Source organism: Syzygium oleosum, unplaced genomic scaffold, assembly GCF_021117445.2.
Source record: "Syzygium oleosum isolate NSW1041296 unplaced genomic scaffold, Sole_v2.1 Sole_v2.41, whole genome shotgun sequence".
Classification (NCBI taxonomy): Eukaryota; Viridiplantae; Streptophyta; class Magnoliopsida; order Myrtales; family Myrtaceae; genus Syzygium; species Syzygium oleosum.
In genome coordinates, this window is record NW_026607525.1 from 1,399,765 (window position 1) to 1,409,724 (window position 9,960).

The window sequence follows — 9,960 nt, forward strand, 5'->3', positions numbered from 1 at the left end:
ATCAGTGGACTTGTGTTGACCCTATCCGATTAGGTGAAGAGTGACTCTCGAGACCAAAGATAGAGCATGGACAAGGAGCGACTTCGTACAAACATTTAGTATGGTGATGGTAACAAGAATGAAGTGTTTTTTTCATTGCGATTGACGTGTGTCTAGTATTACCAAAGGTGCAGCTGATATTGATGTGTGCATTATGCGAAGATGGGTGCTTACGATGTCAAGACATAAAATGTGCCAATTACTCAACAACATAATCAATTCATATCATGGTATTCATACCTATCAGATTTTGTATATCATGATTGATTGTGCATGTGCATGTTATCATATGATCTATTGTTAGCTGAGGTCGTGGATCGTTTGCTCGGTCTGGGATAAGCTTGCTCAGTATGAGACGTACCATTAGAACTGATCACGATTCTTAGTGGCCTTCATGCCTGCCCAAGCACATTCCGAGCGACAAGGTCTCGAAGGAATCTTTGGACGGGCTTCGGCAACGGCTTATAGTTATAGGATCGGTCCCAAGCTATCCCGAGAACGTACTGTATATTTCCTTTGTTAATGGGCGAGCCTAGGCCATAAGTTTAGCTTGATCGGGGGGCCGTCCATCGAACATTTCGACCGACCATACCCATACTACTAGTTTTGCAGGTCTAAACAATAAGAAATTCTTGGAAATATCATAGTAGCATAGTGGAAGCATAGTGAATTACAGTTTTAGTGAGACTTTCCCTTAGATATATGATTTATGAAATTTGTATTGTTATAAATGGTTACTTTGAACCAATGTCTAATGTGGTCCCTTAACTTTTAATTTGTTCAATGTGATCCCTGAATTTTTGCCTAATGTGTAATGTGGTCCTCGAAATTTTGATAAATATTTTGACTAGTCTCTAAACTATACGAAAATACTCAATATTGTCCTTCCATTAACCTAAGTTTACGAACAATATTGAACATTTTCATGTAATCCAGTGACTAATTCGAACATGATTCAGGGACTACATTACACATTAAGCTAAAGTCGACGAACCACATTGAACAAATTAAAAGTTTATGAACCATATTGCATATTGATACAAAGTTCATGGACAATTTACGTTATTATCCTTTCATCTTAAATGTGCAGAGAAATTGGGATGTGACCACACGGGTCATCGCTCGCCAATGAAACATGAACCGAAGCGGTCTGAATTTTTTTGGGAAAAGTGCCAAAAAAGTCCTAAACCTTTTGCATTAGTGCCAATTTAGTCCTAAACCTTTTTTTTGTGCCAATTCAGTCCTAAACCTTTTGCATTGGTGCCAATTTAGTCCTAAACCTTTTTTTGATGCCAATTAAGTCCTAAACCTTTTAAATTGGTTCCAATTCAGTCCTAAACCTTTTGCTTTTGTGCCAATTTAGTCCTTCCGGTCAATTTTGACCGGAATTTGCCGACGTGGACGCCTGCCGGCCGGCGGCCGGTCACCGGCGCTGGCGTGGCGCTGACGTGGACAACTTTAGTAATATTTTAATATTTTTTTGAATTTTTTATTTTTTTTCCTTTTTTTCTTTTTTTTTTTGGTCCCCCCTCCTTCCTCGGCCGGTCGCCGGTCCGGCGACCGGCCGAGGCCGAGGCCGGCGAGCTCAATCTCGCAGCCCCGGCGAGGGCGAGCCTCGCCTTGGTCGGGCGAGGCTCGACCTCGCCATCCGGCGAGGTTGGGCCTCGCCGGCCACCGGCGAGGCTCGAGCCCTCGCCGGGAGGCCGTGGCGAGGGCGAGCCTCGCCATGGTCGGGCGAGGCCCGACCTCGCCGGATCCGGGCGAGGTCGAGCTCGCCCGCCGACTCGCCGGATCCGGCGAGGTCGGGCCTCGCCGGCCACGGCAAGGTCGAGCCTCACCCGACCAAGGCGAGGCTCGAGCCCTCGCCGGAGGCCGTGGCAAGGGCGAGCCTCGGCATGGTCGGGCGAGGCTTGATCTCGCCGGATCCGGCGAGGTCGGGCCTCGCCCGACCATGGCGAGGCTCGCCCTCGCCGCGGCCTCCAGCGAGGGCTCGAGCCTCGCCAGTGGTCGGCGAGGCCCGAGCTCGCCGGATCTGGCGAGGTCGAGCTCGCCGGCCTTTGGCCTCTGGCCGGTCGCCGGACCGGCGACCGGCCAGAGGAAGGATGGGGGACAAAAAAAAAGTGGAAAAAAAAAGAAAAAAAAGGAAAAAAAGTAAAAATTCAAAAAAATATTAAAATATTATTAAAGTTGTCCATGTCGGTGACCGGCCGGCGGCGTCCACGTCGGCAAATTCTGTTCAAAATTGACTGGAAGGACTAAATTGACACAAAAATAAAAGGTTTAGGACTGAATTGGCACCAATTTAAAAGGTTTAGGACTTAATTGGCACCAAAAAAAGGTTTAGGACTAAATTGGCACAAATGCAAAAGGTTTAGGACTGAATTGGCACCAAAAAAAGGTTTAGGACTAAATTGGCACTAATGCAAAAGGTTTAGGACTTTTTTGGCACTTTTCCCGAATTTTTTTCCTCGCAAAGTTTTTGTTTGAGAGTACAAATAGGTAGATTCTTAGAAATAGAGGGTGCCAAAAACACGAGGACTCGATTATTGGTATTCTTCCGGTTTTCCTCGCTTTAGTATCCTTTATATCTTTTTGTTGCTCCTGTCTGGCTAACGGGTCTAGGCAACTTTCTTCGGATACGTCCATTAGAACATGCGACAGACAGGAGAACGGGGTCTTTAAGGTCCTGCCGCTCTGTGGTGGAAACTGGAAAGTATTTGACAACCTTTTCGCAATACCTTTTCGGAAATTCACTCCTCGAATCAGATAAAATCCAGTCAAACATCTCAAGCCCATGCCATAGTACCTAATCTAAAGAGACTGACCACATGCAATAAAGACCTCTCCAATCCTTATCTCACGCATTCACATTCACAAAAACCACATCACAACGTACCCCGCATGGGCATTTTGCTTTGACCTTATTCACCCACTATCCATACATAAAATCTCTAAATAAAAAAAGAACGAGAGAGTCTAAAATACAGAAGAAAGAATGGTAATTCTAGTACACTCTAGGGTATAATCATATGATTAAACTTCTAAGAGCTTAATCATCTGCTAATCCCAATCAAACCCCGAGATTCCACCCAACACACCGAGAAGCTGCAGATGTGCGGTGAGCTGAGGTAGATGGCCATCCGCGTCCATCATCTCGACTGTCGATTTCCCTTGGATTATGTTGTGCGTGTAATGGGCGATTGAGTTCAGCACGACGACGTCCTTCATGGTCTGTATTGTAGTGCACGGGGGCTCATCACTCTCTCGAGGACCTCTTTGTGTTCGCGCAAGAAAACCGCTCTGGCAAAGGGAAGCGCAACTTCGGGCCTCATACTTCTCAAGCACTTCGCGAACACCTCGACTGAGAGGGTGTCGTGCGGACTCACCACCAGAGAGGCAAAGTTGGGTGCCCATCCATAGTAGTTGGACTCTATGCTCGATATGATCTAATCGGTTTGCGCGGTCCCAAACCCGCCCGCGTAGCCATCCGTGTTTAAGTGCCTACGGAGGTAACGAAAGTAAGACATCACAAGAAAATGCTCTTCAACATGCTAATGAGGACAAATCAAGTGCCTCATGTTGGGGTTAGAAGATGCAAATGGCTTTTTTTAGTTTAACTTTTAGACTAGGCAAAAGGGGATATCAGTGTCATTAGCAGCTGTCCAAAACTATAGATAGCTCTGTTGACACCTAAATTTTAGCGACCATTTAGTGTAATTTGCATAGAAAATTAGGGATTAAATTTTTAACCCCTAAACAAAAATATTTAGGTTGCATAACATATAGTTTAAATTCATTTTAGATTAATTGCATTTTTTGCATCAGATTGAGAGTGGCGAATGAGCTTAAAATTTCATCGAACGAGACTCAGCTCGCTCGAAAGGCAAGGGTCGGGAATTACAAGTCAAACGGGCTCGGTTGTTTTAATTTGAGTTTAATTCAGCCCATTATCCTTAATTAATTCAGCCCATTTAAATTAAATTAAAATCTAAGCCCGAGCCTAAGCCCATTAGGACTAGAGAGCCCATTTAATTGACCTAGATTAGTGTTATATATACATCATTAGGTCAGGATTTTAAAGAGGACACACAAAAAAAAAGTTTGACACACACGATAGAAAAGAGAGGAGAAAATCACGAGGTGTGAGGTTGGCTCATTGAAAATCGGCAGAGAGAGAGAGAGAGAGAAAACGACCATATAGAGAGAAAAAGAAAAAGAAAATCGTGAGAAGGGTTCTTGGGAAGGCAGCCACATTGGGAGACATACAAAAAAGAGACGAGGCTTTTTCTCTGGAATTGTTTCACGCTTCCACGAGGAGGAAACGAAGAATAGTTTTTGTTATCTTTTTCTGCAGGTCAACGGACACACACAAAGGAGCTTGATACATAAAGACAGGAAGCAGCGATTTTTGGCTCGGTCTGTCCAGTCCTTGCCGTCACACTTTGGCGTCTGCCCCAGTCACGCCCAGATTTGCAAAGTCGGTATCTCCGTGGGTTCTTGTCTCTGCGCCAAACCACTCCTTGACCGACGAATTTCGACGGGTTCCTAGTTACCGGTCAACACACGAGCGACGCAGCAATGGCGGTCCAGTTGTTTTCCAGCTCAGTGTCCTCTGAGTAAAGCTACCGCATCCCTTGCTGTCGCTGCAAACGTCCTGTGGAAAAGACTCACTTGCTGATATCGTTTCCCCACTATGCCGAGCCAGCTTGACGTCAAAGTCGAGTGATCCAGTCCATGGTTACATCCGCGGACGCCTGCACCCAACCGAGACGCTCCCATCCCGAAGCCCTGTTGACGACCAGCTGCTCCAATCCGACGATTCCCTTCACTGTTGCTGCTGTTCGTGAGTTGTCTAAATCGCAGAGATCCCCCGCCAAGTTGCTGTTCAGCCGGTCATCGCCCCCGCCGTCTTCGACGCCCGTGAGCCACCATGTCGTCGCCACCACCGCCGTCTCGATCCGCAAAGCCCGATCCCGATCCACAATTCGAATTTGGAAGTTATCTGCAAATTAGGTAATTCAACATTATCCGATATTTTCAGAATATTTAATTTCCTAATATAGGTGTTTGAATATTTCGTGAATATCATGTGGATATTTAGATATCTTATGATAATGTTCGATATATCCGCAATATTTTTAAATATTCAAAATTAGGAAAACTTCCTAATTTAGCAACGTATCTGGACGACTATCCGACCTTATCCCTAAGGTTCGATACGCGGCGATACGGAAAATTATTATCTTATCCATAACCACTTGGGTATGATAATGATTTTTATCCGCTTTCCAAATTTGAATAATCGGCTTTCCGTCGAGATCTATAACCCTATAGATATGACCGATAGTTTGATTTGTATGCCTAATCCGAGTTTGAAACAAATATGGCGGATCGCGTTGACGTTTTGAATGTGGTTGCCATCCTTGTTTATTTAATTGCTTTCCTTTTTCAAATAAACAGAAAATTCAAAAAAATATTAATTAGATTTGAATTAGAGTTTTTGCATGTCTAGGAATCCTAAATATATCTAGAAGATAGAGTAGTTATTTAATTTAAATTAGGACTTGAGATGATCTATTTCCTAGTTTAAATTAAGTAATATTCTAATCTTAATAGATTATTAAGGTTATTTTATTATTTCGAATTTCTATGAAAATCCCAAAAAAGAAGAATGAATTGTTTTAGGATAGATTATGATAGATTGTATTCTTAATTTAAGTAATTCATTATTTCGAATTTTAACAGAAATCCTAAAAAGAAATCATGCTAGGGTAGATTAAGTCATCATAGTTTGCATGTTAATTTAGGCATTTTTATTATTCCGAATTTAAATTGAGAAAATACCAAAAATAATCATTCGTCCTGTCATTAGAAATAGGTCACGTCGTCGCACGACATATAGTTTGCATGCTAGGTTGCATTAATCGCATGTCATTTTCGCATGTCATTGCATATAGGCTAGATTTCATTTAAATAAGTGAAAATCCAAAAAAAGAAATTGAGTGAATTGCTTGTTAATTAGAAATCATATTAGGGTGTCAATGTGATTTTCTAGCTAACAATGCAGATGCTTACGTTGCTTCCAGGTAAGTAATTCTTCCAAACTTGCAATTTATTTAATGCTTTAGGGTGTTAAATTGGTGGTTTATGCACTCGCATGAACACCTCACATGTTAAGAACTAAGTTGAAATGGATCTAAACCGCCCGCCAAAACATTTTTGAAAAGAAAAAGTACCGAAAGGCGTTAGCAGGATCTAGCGTAATCAAGTCCCCCGGGCTTAGAATCTTGTTCGTAGGAATAAAACATATCTCCCTATGTTTTATTTAGGTTTCTAATCAACCTACCATAAATTGATTAGTGGCGACTCCGAGCATAAAAACTTTTGCATGTTAAAAACTTAAACTCTAAATTGCGAATTGGTAGGGCTTGGGAGGGCCCGAGTTAAGATTAGTCTTAATAGTCCATTAGCCCGAAAAATGAGGAATTTTTTTTTAGGTCGCGACAAGCTCCAACTCCAACTGAAATTAAAATGGGAAAAGAAAATGAGGGGGAGGTGTTATTATTATTTCATAATGCAATTTCTATCGGATAGTGACAAAGCGAAAAGGACAAAAACATGATTAAAATAAATAAAATAGATAAATACGGCCGAAAATCGAGAATCAACGAACGATTCTTTCGTGTGCAATCATCTCACTCGTGATGGGTCCTCAACATTAACTGCAACAAACATCGGCTTTATGAATTTAATACTTGCGGACCGGGAAAAATCAAGTAAGAAAAGCCTTCATGATATATAGCTTTCCCCTTCCGCAAGTTGACAGTCAGTTCCCACCATTGAAGGAGCAATATAAACATTTAGGGCGTGCTTTAGAATCTTTTTTAGAAAAAAAAAATCATCTGACACGAAATCAAACTAAACCGAAATGCTTAGTTTTATTTATAATGAAACTAATTATCTTACCGACTCATTAATCTCACAATTAACATCAATATTTTCTTTAATTTGGGCTACACATCGTTCAAGTACCAAATCAGAACAAAACTTTGAAAATTCCTTTTATCCAAGTCTCGCGAAAATATTTAAGAAACACAATGAAGGTTTCCCCAGAGATTTAGAAAGATGGGAAAAGAATTAGACTCCATGATCACAAGAAAAATCGGTTTAGTCAGCTTCTTCTTGCATGCACCATGGATTCATTAATTAATAGAGAACCAAAACAATATTTAGAAGGGGAGGGGAAAGTCTTTATTATATCATAAACTTTTAGCATATATTAAAGATGTCGCTTTGATTTTTGAACATTACCAAAACACACTGAGCAAGAATAATTGCTAGCTCCTATTTATCATTTAGAATTAACATTATGAAATATGTAACTTACCTAGGAGAAGCACCAAGGAGTATGAGGCGCTTGAAGAGGTCAGGCCTCTTCACAGAGGCAAGTGGTCGACGAAGTCCGTGGACTCGAGGTCGAGCTCATCGAGGAGAGCAATCAGATCACAGGCAAAAGCTTCGTCGGACGAGTACTTCACAGGGTCGAACAGACCGTCTTGCTCCTTGACAGCTCCTGAGAAGCCCTCAGTCAAAGAGGAGGGTCTCCTCCGAAACCATGAGCTAGAACCAGTGTCTCGGCGCGAGCCGGTGACCCTCACGTTCATGGGTGTCCAGAGGCCCTTCTCTAGGATCACCATTATTTGTGAGAAGAAGAACAAGGACAAGAAGCGAGAGAGACAGAGAGAGAGAGAGAGAGAGAGAGGAGTGATGCTGTGTAGGGGAAACGATGTGATTAGGGAGAGAGAGAGAGAGAGAGAGGAGTGATGCTGTGTAGGGGAAACGATGTGATTAGGGCACTATTTATTGCAATAATTGAGCATGACGGGTTAGTGTTCAAATCATAAAGTTCAGGTTCGTGTCCGTCCTTCATTACGGAAAGCAATATGGGCAATGACATTTGATGTAGCTAGCAAGGATCACCTAGAGGGGGGTGAATAGGTGATCTTAAACAATTTTTGATAATTTATGTTGAAACAAAACAAATCACAGAAGAGTCTGAATAAAATTCAGATTCAAGACAGATTGTATAGACTGTGCACTTGATGTGCAGAATGTAAAGTAAGAGATGAGGGATAGAGAATCTGCACACAAGTTTATAGTGGTTCGGTTTATAGCAAGCCTACGTCCACTTTCCCACGCTGACAGCCTACTGGCTGGATTTCACTATCTAATCAAGACGAATTACAACTTATGAGTGTTAGCACTCTTGTGTATGATAGGACTCTCTATCTCACACAATCACTCTTACAAAGTGTTCCTCAAGATCTTAATGTTTTGCTCAGAAAGAAAAGAAAAATGATCGGAGTATGCTCAGACTTTGGACTTGATGATTCTTGATTCTGTACTTCCTTTTGCTACTCGTTGATCTCCTTAAATACTCATCTACTTCCAAACTAGCTGTTGGACAGCATTCAGAGGATCATCTTCCAATCTTCACCTTAGACAGATTTGTATAGAAAGGATTGAGTAGCCGTTGGATGACAGATTCTGAATCCCGCTGATTCTAGTCGCCCATACAATCAGAATCTTGGTTTCCATAAGTATAACTTTATCCGTTGTAATGCATACTTGTCATAGTATTTCAATTTGATTGAGTTTGAGACAATCAAAACTTTCCTTCTGTGAAATCCATACCAGATCACTAGCTGTTTTGTTTCGTTATGAATTCTGCGTCTGAAAAAATTCTGCATCTGAAGAAATTCTGTGTCTGCATCTGAAGAACTTCTGCGTCTGTGTCTGAAGAACTTCTGCGTCTGCTTTTGAATAATTTCTTCGTCTGCATCTGAATAATTTCTTCGTCTGAATCTCAGAACTAAGATTATGTGGGTCTTCAATAAGATATTTGCTAGCTTGTAAAGTCTGAATAACTTCCTTTTGAGCTTCCAGAATATACATACCTGGAATAAATTAGTTCAGAATAAGTATCAGATTTACAATATAATGGAAGGTTTTGTCAACTTCAAAATCAATAGGAGTTTTCCTCAACAATCTCCCCCTTTTGATGGTGACAAAACTTTCCTGCAGATTGAATTAATTTGAAATTGATTTGAAAGTAAATAAACATATTAAGCTCATGAAGCACAGATTGAAAGAGCAAACTCTGTTGATATCTGTGTCTTTTTCTTCCTTTGTATATATCCTGCAAATCTGCATATAATTTCTCCCCATTTTTGTCATCAGCAAAAATAATAATGATAGAGTGAATAAATCATTGATATTAAGTAATAAAATCAGTCTAACAAGGATTGTTAGAAATATTACAGACCAAATGAAAAAAGATGATTTGAAGAGAAATGTTAAAAAGCAGGCTATTTTTTAGAAAGGGTACGAATGAGTTAAAAATTGTCCAAAATAGAGACAGCCTCCTCAATCTTCGAACTGCATTGACCTATAGCCTTATCCATGTTGGATGAGCACATAGCAATGGTTTCCTCAAGTTCTACTTTATCTGCTGCTGCTGCCTGAAGTCGTTGAGTCTTGTTGTTTTCCTCAACAATTCTCTGTAAATTCTTCATATCTTGTTCTAGAGCAGCTTGCTTTTCTTTAATCTCAAGCAGAATAGAGAGGATGTTCTGATTTTCAGATGGCTGATCTTGGACATTAGCTTCCTCAGACTGATTGTACCCTGTGGCTGATTCTGGTGGAATCTCCCCCTGAACAGGTGCTGGATCTTCAGAAACATGTTCTTCAGGAACTGGTTCTGAAGCCTTTGAAGTTGGTTCAAGAACATGTTCTGGGCCTCTTGTTTCAAAGTGCTCTGCTTCTGTTTCATCATTTTCATCATGCAGAAGAATTCTTCGTTTTTTGCTGTACACTTTGATTGGGGTAGGAGAATCAGGCTGCTTGCTGGCTGAACTGGAT

General features: G+C 41.2%; 1 pseudogene; it reads right to left on the reverse strand.

Moving 5' to 3' along the window:
• Positions 1–2,839: 2,839 nt before the first annotated feature.
• Positions 2,840–7,736, reverse strand: LOC115671060 (probable esterase KAI2; annotated as a pseudogene).
• Between the last annotated feature and the right edge of the window lie 2,224 nt (positions 7,737–9,960).